This window comes from Camellia sinensis, chromosome 1 (genome assembly GCF_055761805.1).
Source record: "Camellia sinensis isolate YWXY chromosome 1, ASM5576180v1, whole genome shotgun sequence".
In the NCBI taxonomy this organism is placed as follows: Eukaryota; Viridiplantae; Streptophyta; class Magnoliopsida; order Ericales; family Theaceae; genus Camellia; species Camellia sinensis.
In genome coordinates, this window is record NC_138961.1 from 56396744 (window position 1) to 56410476 (window position 13733).

The window sequence follows — 13733 nt, forward strand, 5'->3', positions numbered from 1 at the left end:
TCCTAGCATGTTTTGGCATCATCCTTCTCATGCTTTTCAGAGTTTAACATGAGTTCTTAATGTCCATTTTTATCACCTTTGAGTGTTCTTGAGAGTTGTCTTTCATGCCTTAGTCTTAGGCCCTTCGGTTGGCATGTTTATTTTGCATGATTGGCACCATTATTTTAGTATTCTTGGCCACTGTTTTGGGATGGGCTGAGGCATTCCCATCTCGGTTTAAGTCCATCTTTGTATATAATCGCATGTTTGATGTGTTGCATTGCTTTGGTATCATGCGTGCATTGTATCATGTTCGCACATTTGCATATTGTTTAGCTAGTTGTATTTCATATCCTAGCTTGCATGATAGATTGCATGGCATTGCATCTTGCATGTTTGGCACATTGCATTTGGCATGTTCATTACCTTAGTCCCATATGGCATACTTGAGCTACTTCGCATGTTTGAGCCATGTTGCATACATGTATTACATTTTGCTTGGTTTGGGGTGTCAAACCAAGCAAGAGGGGTGAGGTGTGTTCGTACTCCAAGTGACGAAACACGTCTTAACCCTCGGTCGCCGATGCCCTTGATCTCAATATGATAGGGCATGAGGCATTCATTTGTTTTGTCGCATGCATTTACATCGATTTGTAAGCTTGGTGCCTTTGGCCATCACGCATCGAAATGCGTGATTGGTGACCCGAGGACCAAGGGCCACACTCTCTTGAGTCCATAGCATGATTGGGAGAGTAACCATGCACACATTGCTTTGAAATTTCCATACCATGCACTGTCTGCCCTCTGCTGCTGTCAAAACAGGGTTCTGCAGGAAGTAATGGCCGACCGGCCACTTACAGTGCCGACCGGCTACCAAAGTCCAGCCGGTGGTTCAATTTTTGGCCGATGGCCACATTCTCATAGCCGATAATGCTCTATCATGGCTGGTGGCATCCCACAACACTCAGGGAGTTATTCAGAAGGGTCCGAGAAACTTTTATAATTTTCATAGGAGTAAGACAGTGTAAACAGAGGCAACAGTGGCATGGTACCGGGTTTCCGAGCAAGGCGAGTCAAGCATGCATCATTCACGCATTCCGAGACAGAGCTGCGGCAATCTCTTTAGTTTCATATTTAGGCTTTTTTTTGTAATTAATTTGTTAATTAATTAGAAGTTTTGTAATAATTAATTAGCTAGGATAGTTAATTCATTATTCGGCCTGTATTATTATTTCAGACCCTCCGAGCGAGGGCAATTGTGTAATAAGTGTGCGTGAGTGTGTGTATGTCTTCCAGCCCCCACTTCTTTCTCCCTTTTACTTACCTGCTTTCAATGGTTAGTATTAGGGCATATTTAAATTAGCATACCTTATGTTATGCATGCGTGCATCTATACATTTGTCTTGCATGCTCCGGGCTCGGCGTATCGTACTAACTGCATTATATTTCAATTCCAAGTTGAATACGTGTTAGTTGTAACATCATCATATGCCATCTTAGAATAGCCGAGCCTATTGTAGTTGCATCTCGCATGTGTTGCATTAGCCATCTTAACATGAACTAGGATCATGCATATGATTATTAACTAGTTTCTGTTTTGGCTTGGAGTACTCGGTAAGCATTTATGTTTTAGCATCCTTGCATGAGTGTAAGTGCTACCATAATAGCATGCTTACCATGAGGCTATGTGCTTATGTGTTATAACTGTCTGAATGCCTGTGGGTGAAGGTTGGGTTGCTTGAGTTGAAATAATTCATCAAAACCCGTGTTTTAGCCTACTTGCGAGTAGCAAATTTCAATCCATTTTCAAAACAAACGGATATGCGATGTTTTGTTCCAATTCAGGGAATTCAGTCTATACTTGTATGTTGTGCGCATCATGTAGTAAATTTAGGCTAATAACCGGTTTAAGAACGCATAATGTTTTCAAAACAAGATATCATGGTTAGTAGAGGCCGATCTTCGGATCGGGCGAGCGGGGGTGCTCATAGCTGACCTTCTCCAATCGTACCCAAGTTCCCGAGCTGAGGCAACTTTGGTGATGACGGACACGTGGCCTTAGGCAAACGAGTCAGGGTTTCCTAAATTCCCCCATAAAAAATATTTAGGTGGCGACTCTGTATCTGACAAAGCAGTCCATGTTTGGCACTTCTTTCAAAAAAATCTGTTTTCAAAAACGATTCGCCGGATTTGGACTCTTTGGTTCAGATTTAGAACCGTGACAATTTGAGTCCTGAACTGTAGTAAGCCTATAATGAACGAAACAGGTTTTCCCTCCCGGGACGTTCGGGGACGTCTACACCCACCTCACCGGTGTAGTTAACACAGCCGAAGTGGAGAAACAAAAAGCTTTGACCGAGCTGAAAGACTATTACCTGCGTGAGCTTGCCACTATTGAGGAGAAGAAGACGGCCGAGATAACTGACCTTGAGAAGAAGATCGGTGATGCAGAAGACCGCGGCTTCAAAGAAGGTGAAGCAACCTACATTCTGCAGTGCGAAGCTGCCAAGGATCTATTTTTTAAGTGCAGGTGGAAGGCAGCGGTGGAACAGCTTGGTCACGGTCCAGAGACTGAGGTTTTCTTGAACCCTCCATCGTACTTCATACCGAGCTGTATGGCGGAGTATGCAGCTGCCATTCAACAAAAATTCCTTGAATCTGAGGATGATGATGAAGAGGTCGTGCCTAATAATGCCCCGGTCATCAATGATCCTGCCATCCAGTCAGCTCCAGCAGAACCACCGATGGAAGACCTGACAACCAAGCTACCAACTGAAACCGGGCTCCGAGTCGAACTGGATGCTGATCTTGACGATCTGTTTGCTTGACTCTTTTCTTTTTTTTCTCTCTTTTTTTTTTTTTAGGTGCTAACTTTAGGAGTTTTTGTAACCGGGCTATAGCCCCACCTTTTGTACTTCGGCTTTGCATTATCAATGTAATCATCTTTTGTTTTCTTCAACTGTCTGTTCGGTTTGCTTCTGTGATATAATCTGAATGAAGTAAATTCTCTGGCCGAGATATTTTATCCCGGTCTAATCTTTGTAATCTAGCTATCCATACCTGCCAACCTCTTCAGTCTAGATTCTTATCTCGGCTGAAGAACAATAAGTGTTGGTTTTTCCAGCCAGCCTCTTCAGCCTAGATCCTTATCTCGGCTAAAGAACAATAAGTGTTGATTTTTCTAACCAACCTCTTCAGCCTAGATCCTTATCTCGGCTGAAGAACAATAAGTGTTGGTTTTTTCGGCCAACCTCTTCAGCCTAGATCCTTATCTCGGCTGAAGCACAATAAGTGTTGGTTTTTTCGGCCAACCTCTTCAGCCTAGATCCTTATCTCGGCTGAAGCACAATAAGTGTTGGTTTTTTCAGCCAACCTCTAAGTTGGTTATTCCTGCCAACCTAGAGTAAAGTGTTTGGTTATTCCGATCAAACGTCCTGCAGCTTGGATCCTTATCCTGGGCTTAAGAGGGATGTTGGTTTTTCCAACCAACCTCTAAGTTGGTTATTCTTGCCAACCTAGAGTAAAGTGTTTGGTTATTCCGACCAAACGTCCTGCAGCCTAGATCCTTATCCTGGGCTTAGGAGGGATGTTAGTTTTTCCAGCCAACCTCTAAGTTGGTTATTCCTACCAACCTAGAGTAAAGTGTTTGGTTATTCTGACCAAACGTCCTGCAGCCTAGATCCTTATCCTGGGCTTAGGAGGGGTGTTGGTTTTTTCAGCCAACTTCTTCAGTATTGATCCTAATCTTAGCTGAAAAGAGTGCAAAGTTGGTTATTCCGGCCAACTATGCTTTCAGCGTGCCTAACTCACTAAAACAATCTTTTACAGAAGGAAACAACTATACTAAAAAGGGACTACTTATTTTATTGAGAAAGAAAAAATTACAAATACTTGAAAGAAAAGCTAAAAATAAAATAGTTTGAGATTGGCAATGTTCCATGGCCTGGGAATGGCTTTGCCATCCTCGTCTCCCAAGTGATATGCCTCTTTGCCAACTAATCCAACCACCTTGTAAGGTCCTTCTCAATTGGGCCCTAACTTGCAATTTTCGAGTACCAGGGTGTTCCCCATTACTTTGCGCAGTACCTAATCTTCGATCTTGAATTGCCTTAGATGTACGGTCTTGTTGTATTTCCTGGATAACTCCTGTTGGTATGAGGCGATGTGAACCAGCGCTCTTTCTCTTCTTTCTTCTGCAAGGTCGAGCTCTAATGCTATGGCTTCTCCATTTAAGTTTGGATCAAAATTTTCGCTTCGAATGGTGGGGAGGCCAACTTCCAGTGGGATTACTGCTTCCATGCCGTAGGCTAAGGAGAATGGTGTTTCTCCCGTTGATCGTTGAGGTGTGGTACGGTAAGCCCATAAAACACGAGGAAGCTCCTCATCCCACTTTCCTTTTGCTTTCTCTAACCTTTTCTTCAATCCATCCAAGACAACTTTGTTTGATGCTTCTGCCTGGCCATTTGCTTGGGGGTATGCTGGTGTAGAGTTGTAGAATTCTATCTTGTACTCCTCACAAAAGCCTCTAAAAATTTTGCTGTCGAACTGGGTGCCGTTATCTGATATCAGCGCCTTGGGTATGCCGAACTGAGTGATGATATTCTGCTAGATAAACTTCTTCACATCTTTCTCCTTTATTGATGCTAGTGCTTTTGCTTCCACCCACTTTGTGAAGTAGTCTGTTGCTGCAAGGAAGAACTTTCTGTTGCTGGGTGCTGTTGGAAGTGGCCCTACGATGCCCTACGATGTCCAAGCCCCACATTGCGAAGGGCCATGGACTAGTTAAAGGTAGAAGCTCTCTAGCTGGCTGATGTATTTGGTGTGCGAACTTCTGACATTTCTCGCACTTCTTGACATACTTCTCCAAATCTGCTTGCATGTAAGGCCACCAATATCCCTGCAAAATTGCTCTGTAAGCCAATGATCTCCCCCCTTGGTGGCTTCCGCATACGCCTTCGTGAATCTCGAACAGGAATGCTTCAACCTTGCTGGGATAGACACACTTCAGGTAAGGTCCTGTGAAGGATTTCTTGTATAAGGCCATTGATGGGGAGAACCAAAATCGCTGTGATTTTGCTCTTATCTTGTTGGCCTCCTTCTTCTCTTCAGGTAAAATGCCGTCTTTTAGGAACACCATGATGGGATCCATCCATGAAGGGCGTAGTTCGGCGCAACATACTTCTTCTACTTCAGGTTCTTCAATGCTTGGTCTGGGTAGGAAGTCGATCAGTAGTAGATGTGGGATGGATGTATCTGCTATTAAAGCAAAGCCTGCTAGTTTGTCTGCTCTGCTGTTTTCTTCTCTGCCAATCTGCTCTATCCGCACTACTTCGAACTTCATGATCTCTTTTCTGACTAACTCTTGGTACTTAGCCATCCTTTCATCCTTTGCTTCATAGTCGCCTGAAATTTGGTTTACCACCAGCTGTGAGTCACTGTAAACCATTAGCTTGGTGACCTTCATGTAGAGTGCTGATTTTAGTTCTGCCAGAAGTGCTTCATACTCTGCTTCATTGTTTGATGCTAGGAAGCCAAGGTTGACTGCCTGTTCCACTACTAGGCCATCTGGTGAGATGAGGACCATGCCGAGTCCTGCACCGTGCCTATTGGACGCCCCATCCACAAAGAGCTTCCACATCTCTTCAACGAATAGCTTCCAGCAGGTAGAGGGATCGGATGATGCCTTGGGGTCCTGCGTGTTGCTGGTGTTTTGTTCAAAGTCCACACTTACTATTTGCCCCTCGCTATCTGATTGTACCAAGTCTTTATTTGCTTATGGGTCTTTACTTGGTGCAACATGGTTCGTTTCTCCCTCCTTTTGTTCACTCTGGTCTGTCCTAGGAGGTGGCTGGGTATCTTGTATTAGGGGCTGCGCTATTCTGGCCCCACTTTCCATCCTTATTTCGGTTGTACCTGTTAAGTCAACTGGGCAGACGTGATGACTTCCTGGTGTGAATTCTGCGACAAAGTCTTCCAAAGCTTGGGCTTTTATCGCGGTTTTGGGTTGAAACTTGATGTCAAACTGTCCCAACTCTACTGCCCACTTCAAGATTCGCCCAGAAAAGTTCGCCCTTTCAAACAAAGATTTTAATGGAAAAGCTGTGAGGACGATTACGGTGTGGGCGTAAAAGCAGTGCGACAACTTTCTTGAGGCCATCATCAAGGCTAAGGCCAGTTTTTCCAATAGTAAGTACCTGGCTTCTGCACCTAGCAATGTCTTGCTGACATAAAAGATGGGCAGATGTTGAATTCCTTCCGCTCGGACCAACACTGCGATAATTGCGTGCTGCAAAACTGCCAGGTATAAAAATAGTTCTTCTCCAGGTATTGGGGTCACTAATAGCGGTGGAGAAGACATATATTCCTTCAAACTCTTTAGGGCGCGGTCACATTCTTCATCCCACTCAAACGTGGCCTTTAATGCTTAAAAAAATGGTCGACATCTGTCTGACGACCGACTTATGAACTGGTTCAACGCGGCTGCCATACCGGTGGGATGCTGTACTTCTTTTACTGAGTTGGGCCTCTCTAAATCTTGGATTGCTTTGATCTGAGAAGGGTCTGCGTCTATACCTCGGTTGGTTACCTGGAAGCCTAGGAATTTTCCTGATCCTACGCCGAACGCACACTTAGATGCATTAAGGCGCAACTTGTGCTTCTTGAGGATCTGAAACATCTCACCTAAGTCCCTGAGATGGTTATTCTCATCCTTGCTCTTAACCACCATGTCGTCGATGTAAGCCTCTATTATTTTGCCTAACAATGGCTCAAACATCTTGGTGATCATCCACTGAAATGTTGCCCCTGCGTTTTTTAGGCCAAAGGGCATGACCTTGTAGCAGTACAGTCCTCTTAGCGTCGTAAAGGATGTGACCTCCTGGTCTGGTTCATACATAGCGATCTGATGGTAACCTCTGTACGCATCAAGAAAGCTAAGACGGTTGTATCCTGCCGTCAGATCTACCAGTTGGTCTATCCGTGGTAGAGAAAAGCTGTCCTTTGGGCATGCCTTGTTGACTGTTTTGTAGTCTACGCAGACACTACTGTATTGGAGATCCATCTGGGGTAGTGCACCTCTCTGATAGCTCCTGCCTTTAGAAGGTTTCCCACTTCTTCCGCCACTATTTCGGTGTGGTGGAGTGCTAATCTGCGAGTGCACTGTATGATTGGTCTTGCGGTTGGGTGGACATTCAATTGGTGACAATTGAAGTTTGGGTCAATGCTTGGCATGTCATACGGCGTCCAGGCAAACACTTCGATGTTAGAGGTCAAAAATTCCATAACCTCTATTCTCTCGGTGCTGGACATAGATGAGTCAAGCAAAAAGAACTTTTTCGGGTCCTTTTTATCTATTCTTACCTGTACCAAGTCTTCTACTGCCTTTTGTTCAGCAGCTTTGCCAACATCCGCAAACAATTCATTGCTCTCAGGTTCTTCCACCATCTGGACAAACCCTTTGGCAGCTCGGCTGCCATTTACTGTGACGAAGCATTGTTTGGACATAATTTGGTCTCCATAGACCTCTTCAATTACTCCTGCTTCTTTAGGGAACTGCATTACTTGATGGCAGGTTGACGCTACCGATCGCATGGCGTGCAGCCATGTCCTTTCCAAGATTATGTTGTAAGTGGAAGGGACTTTCAATACCTAGAATTCCACTTGTTTCGTCATGCTTCCTACTCTAACTGGGAGGATTATCTTGCCAACTGGCCACTCTGGCATTGAGTTGAATCCGATCAGGGGAGATACGGCAGGTGCCAAGTCTTTGTCCTCCAGTTTCAACTGTTTGAAGGTTTCATAATACATTATCTCGCATGAGCTACCTTGATCAATCAATATTCATTTGACGTCGTAATCCTTGACGCGGAGAGTAACGACCAGTGCATCATTGTGGGGGCAATATATCCTGGCCAAGTCTCTGTCTGAAAAAGACATGACGTTCGTGGCCTCTGTTCTCCCCTTTTTAATGGTGGGCTGCGCACTTAATACCTCCCTTAAGTGCTCAGCCTTCTTTATCATTCCCCTGAGCTCACACACTCGCTCAGGTTCGAATACCCCATGTATTACATTTATTACGCCATGAGGTGGGGCATCAATCGGTGTTCCGTCAGGATGATCATGGTTTTGGGGGGCCGGCTGCGTCCCTCCTTCTATGTACCGGTCCAGGTGACCAACTGCCACTAACTCCTCCAGATGATGTCTCAACGGCGTGCAATTTTCAGTGCGGTGCCTCTTTTCCTTATGGAAGATGCACCGAGATCTTTCGTCGTAGTCCTTCTATGCCTCTCCCAATTTAGCTGGCCATCTGACGAAAGGTTCATCGCGTATCTCACTGAGAATCCGATAGATTGGTTTTTTGAAAATCGTGGTAATGGCAGTGCGGACTCTCAACCACCTTTTATCTTGGTCCTCTCCGTTATCCTGCCTGCCTCGCCCGTTTCTGTTAGGACATTCTACCGCGTTGACTTTTGCCGAAGTCTTTTTATCTGGTATTGCGGTTGTACCAGACTTTGTTTTAGCACGGGCGCTATCCTCTTCTACTCGAATGTGCTGGTGTACCCTCTCCATTAAGGCTTCCATTGTGAGGGGGGACGTCATGGTAATTGAGTCTCTCAGCTTGTTTCCGACTGGAAGACCTCTTTTGTATTGCGCGATGGCGAGATTTGTGGGGCGATCTCCTATCTAATTGAAGGTCTCCCAATAACGACTGTTGTAGGATCTCAACGTCTCCTTGTCGCCTATATCATGGAGAGTAGCTGATCGATCTCTACTGGCGTCTTGGTGTTCGTTCTGAACCTTGTCACGAACGCCTCCGCTAACTGCGCCCAGGAGGTTATGCTGCCTTCTAGTAGCCTTTCGAACCAAGTTAAACCTAGGTCGCCAAGGCTGGATGAGAATAAGATGCACATCAAAGCCTCGTTCCACTGGTATACTACCATGACCTGGCAAAAGTGGCTTAGGTGCATGTAAGGGTCTGTCTTCCCTTCGTACGTCGTAAATTTAAACTGGATGAAGCCTGAAAGTAAGGGTACGTTCTCAATCGCTGGAACGAATGGCGAGCTATGTAGCCTTGCCAATGCTTTATCTGTTGGTTCGTAGGCAAGGTACGGTATTGGCATTCTAACCTCGACGCTTCCATGCGTCCGAGGAGCCAACCGCTGAAGGGCTGAAACTCTGTGCGGGTCGCGTGCCCTGGCATCCTCCTTCCGTCGTGCCCTTTCTTCATGCACCGTCCATAAGTCGGACGATCTAGGCAACTCCGTTTGCTTGGATGATGTCTGGTGCGTATGTAAAGGCCGATAGGTGCTTCCCTCAGTGTAAGACCTCAATGATCTCGTTCTCTCAGACCTGGAGTAACGAGTTCTGGAAGTCCTTGATTGAGTGTTGCCTGTCCTGAGGCTTTTACTCTCTGCTTGCGATGACGTGGTATACCTACTACGATCTTCGGAGTGGCGAGGAAGCGTTTTGCTTTTGCGCCCCCCTTCTATCGTCACCCCTTTCCCTTTTATCTGGCGCTTCATCAATTCCATGTCCGCCGTCATCTTCTTAATTAACTTGTTCTGCTCCTTTACCCGATCCTTTAAAACTTGAGGGTCGATCATCTTCCTCTGCCTATCGGGACTTGATGAGCGACGGGGGCTGTTACCCCACCTCCCCCTTGTATCCCTCCGGGGTTTCTGTCATTGGGGCTTTAAATCTGCCATGGGAGGGATAGAAGGCAAACCTTTGCGCCTCCCACCTCCCTCTGGGGTTTGTCCGTCAATGGCGGACTGCGGTAAATCTTCGTTGTGCGCCATTACGTCTAATCTAGCAAGGAAAACTTTGATCAAGAGGTTTTGTTCTTTCTGTGATTCCCACAGACGGCACCAATTGTACGAGCAAGAAATAATCTTCTCGTATAATCTTGTTGATCAAGTCCGCGCTCCTTCAAACTTCGTCGCTTTACTCCCTGAAAACAGAAACGTGAGCTAGCCGGCGGGAGTGTGCCGAATACCTCTCCGATGCCTAAGTCAACAAAATAGACAAAAGCTCTGTGTATTCGAGAATCAAAGTTGTGTTACCTCTCCATACGTGATGTTGTGAGCTTTTATAGGTTCCGTGTGGCACAATCCAAGTAGGACTCTTACTCCTCCATGTAGAGTCCTCCTAGGAATCACCTTCTTGAAAGATAATGCTTATCCTTCAACACCCCCCTCACTGCTTAAACCAAGTGAGATGGTTCTACCACGGTTGGATGTCAATACGACCGAGACAACATGGCCACGTTAAAGCCCCATACTAGACCGAGCTCCTACTTAGCTCGGTTCTTCCTTTTACTGTGTGTACCTCGGTTTGACATATTCCAACTGTGTTGTCTGAGACCAGACTAATCACATCGAGCTTGGACTGAGCTAAGCAGTAGCAAGGTTTTGAAGAAAGCTCAACATACTTCGGCCCAATATAGTACGACCGAGCTAACTGTCACCGCACCGACCGTGGTGACTGAGCTAACCACCAAGCTCCTTCGGACCAGGCTATCTGCAAGGGTCCTCTGGACCGGACTAATCTACAAGACCCTTTTACTCAGCCCTTCTTACTGTGGGCCACAGAATGGCCCATTACCCAGCTTGGCCCAATTTATATATAAATTACCCTCTCATATGTATTTAATTGAACCTTGATTCCTTAAAAGTTGCTTAATTGAAGAGTTAAATTCTTTATATTTGTTTATCTTGAGGGGGATTATAAGAAGTTGAGCTCCAATCTTGAAGTTTTGCATGATTAGCTACATATGAATGAAGATACATGTAAATATAAAAGAAGTGAGCTTGAACCCCAAACCATGGCTATTTTATGCTCTTGTGTTTTAAATCTTAATCTTGTTCTTGTGCTTGGGAATTTGAGTAGTATTTTGGGGTTATGATCTTTGATGGAAAGTAATAATGTGAAATTTATCATGTATTGAAGAGTTTTGGGCTTTGATTTACATGAAATTGAAGTTGGGTTTTGGAAATGAGAAGTTCCAAATCAAAGAGCCATTTTCGGACTAAAAATTGCCCAGAGCCGTACGTGCGGCAGGTCTTCCCGCACATGCGGCAGTCCATGCCCAAAACCAGTTTCGATTCTACTAAAAAGGCACGTAGTCCCGCACGTGCGGCCCCATTCCCGCACGTGCAGCCCTGTTTCCGGCACGTGCGGGGATAGCTCTGTCCAGCCAACTTTGAACAAGCATATATTTTGCATCCGGACTCTATTTTGAGTGAATCTTGAGCCTAAAATCAAGCCCCGGAAGTCTAGTTTCCAATGGTGGTGGTCTCACTCCCAAATTCTAAGTACATAAATATTTATGCCCAAATTAGTGACGACTGTTCACTTTCTATTTATCAGTTTGTACCGTTCCTTCATCTGAACCATTTTCCTATCGATTCCTCCTATTTTCTGAGGCATAGATTATAACCTATGGAGGATTAATGAGTTTAGAACCACCATGGCTATTGATTAAAGAATAAGAATGAGATTGGTTTTATTCTCATAATCTGTTATGTGTATTGTGTTTGTAGGTCAAGACGAGGACATCGTCTCACTGCTACCAGAAACCCATCACTGTGAGTAATAGTAATGTAACGATATGTTTCACTTACTTCCTGTGATTATGATTTATGTATTGTTATTTGTGAATGGCCTATTCCACTATTATTGTGCTTTGATTAAATTAATGGATATGATTAAATAATGGCATTGGTATAGACCTAAGGTCGTTCTGTCCCTATTAATAGAAGTGGGCCCGAGGCCATTATGATGTGAATTGTTCTGTCCCTATTAATAGTACTATAGTGATACATGTGCCTTCTGTTAATAGTTATTATTAATATTCTGTTACACGCAAGACAACTACGTCGACTTGTAATAAACCATGGGAAAATCTTTGTGTACTATTGAGTAATAGTACTGTAGCAGTACGTTTTGCTTACTGTTAATAGTTAATACTGACGTTCTGTTATCTGCAAGTTAACTATCTGAATTCATGATGAACAAATGGAACATATGTGTATTATGGAACAATGATATCTTTGTGTATCTGAAATCATTCTGTTTTGTTAATGATGGGCCCGAGGCCAATCTGTATTATATCTGGGCTTACAACCGATCTGTATTATATCTGGGCTTACAGCCGATCTGTATTATATCTGGGCTCACAGTCGTTCTGTCTTATATCTGGGCTTATAGCCGTTCTGTCTTATATCTGGGCTTATAGCCGTTCTGTCTTATATCTGGGCTTACAGTCGTCCTGTATCATATCTGGGCTTACAGCCGCTCTGTATTATATATGAGCCTGAGGACGTTTTGTGTTACATGTAGGTCTGAGGCTGTTTTAAAATATGATTTTGAATAAGATCTGCGTATAGTTTGATATGCATGTTTACATTCTTTAAGCCTATATTCGTTTAACTCACCTCCTTACATTGCTATTATTCACTGAGCCTTGCTCACTCTGTTTTTATGTATATTTATGTAAGTGAGCCATCGGAGATTGACAATAGAATCGTATTGAGGTCTACCTGTCTGCCAAGCCGCCTGGGGTACGCCTTCGTGTTGAGGCCTTAATTTGTGTTGGGAGTCATATAAATTATTAAGTCTTATGTAAGTGTGTGTGAAATCTATATAAATTCTGTGATTGTATATGTAACTCTGGGAATGTATTTTAATGTTTGAATCTAATTAAACCATCATGTATGCACAAGCTCGATGGATGTTGTCTTTTATTGATATTGCTTCCGCTTAAGGCCCCGTATGTGTTTAAATATTATTCTAAATTCTGTTTGAGGCCTATGTACAGGCCGGTCATGAACCAAACTTTTAAGGGCGAGTTTGGGTCGTGACATTAACCATGTTTATGAATTAATTCTTTAATTTTTCTAAATTACATGCATGTAAAAATAATACTCAAATTCAAGCAAGATATTCAAAATCAAACCCAAAATAATTAATTTCTAAGTTAATTTCCATAATCATGAACCTAACTTAACTTCTTCATCTTCTTGCCAATTTCGTTTTGATTACATGAAATTGAATCCAAATCTTTTTTAATTTCAGCTTTAGGTGATTTATCTACAAGATTTGAATTTTAATTTCTTACCTAGAGTTCTTGATTGATGAGTTTCTTATAGGGGTGAGCAGAGAATATATCAATCTTCCTAAACCGATCAAACCGAACCGATCTGCCACATTTTGGACGGATGCGTGATGACGAGCGGACGGTTTCATATTAATTTTTTCCAATCTGACTAGTTTTGGACAGATGGCGGATTTAAGGTTCCTTTGACCACAATCGAACCACCAAACCGCGAGCATTCCTAGTAATTTGTAAGACTTTGTGTTTTCAATTTGTTTAGATATTTTGTTTGTGTTTTCAATTGAAAAAAGTTTAAATATTCTGTTGAATATGTTCTGTTGAAAAAGAGTTTTCAATTTGAATATATTTTTTGAATTGAAAAAAATAAATGTATTATTTATCTATATTTTTTAATTTTTAAATCTAAATCAAAAAATAATAAATAAAAAAGATAATATATATGCTGGTTGGTTTTTGTTTTAAAAAACAAATATAAATTTAACAATACAGAGGCGTACAATCTCTACTATTGCTTTGTTTATGATTTTGGTGGTTTGAATTGTTTTTATATTTTAAGAACCATAGATTGTAATACTTTATGTAAATGAGGCATGCAGTGATTGTAATATTTTAAAATTTCAAAATTTCTTTTTTTAGATGA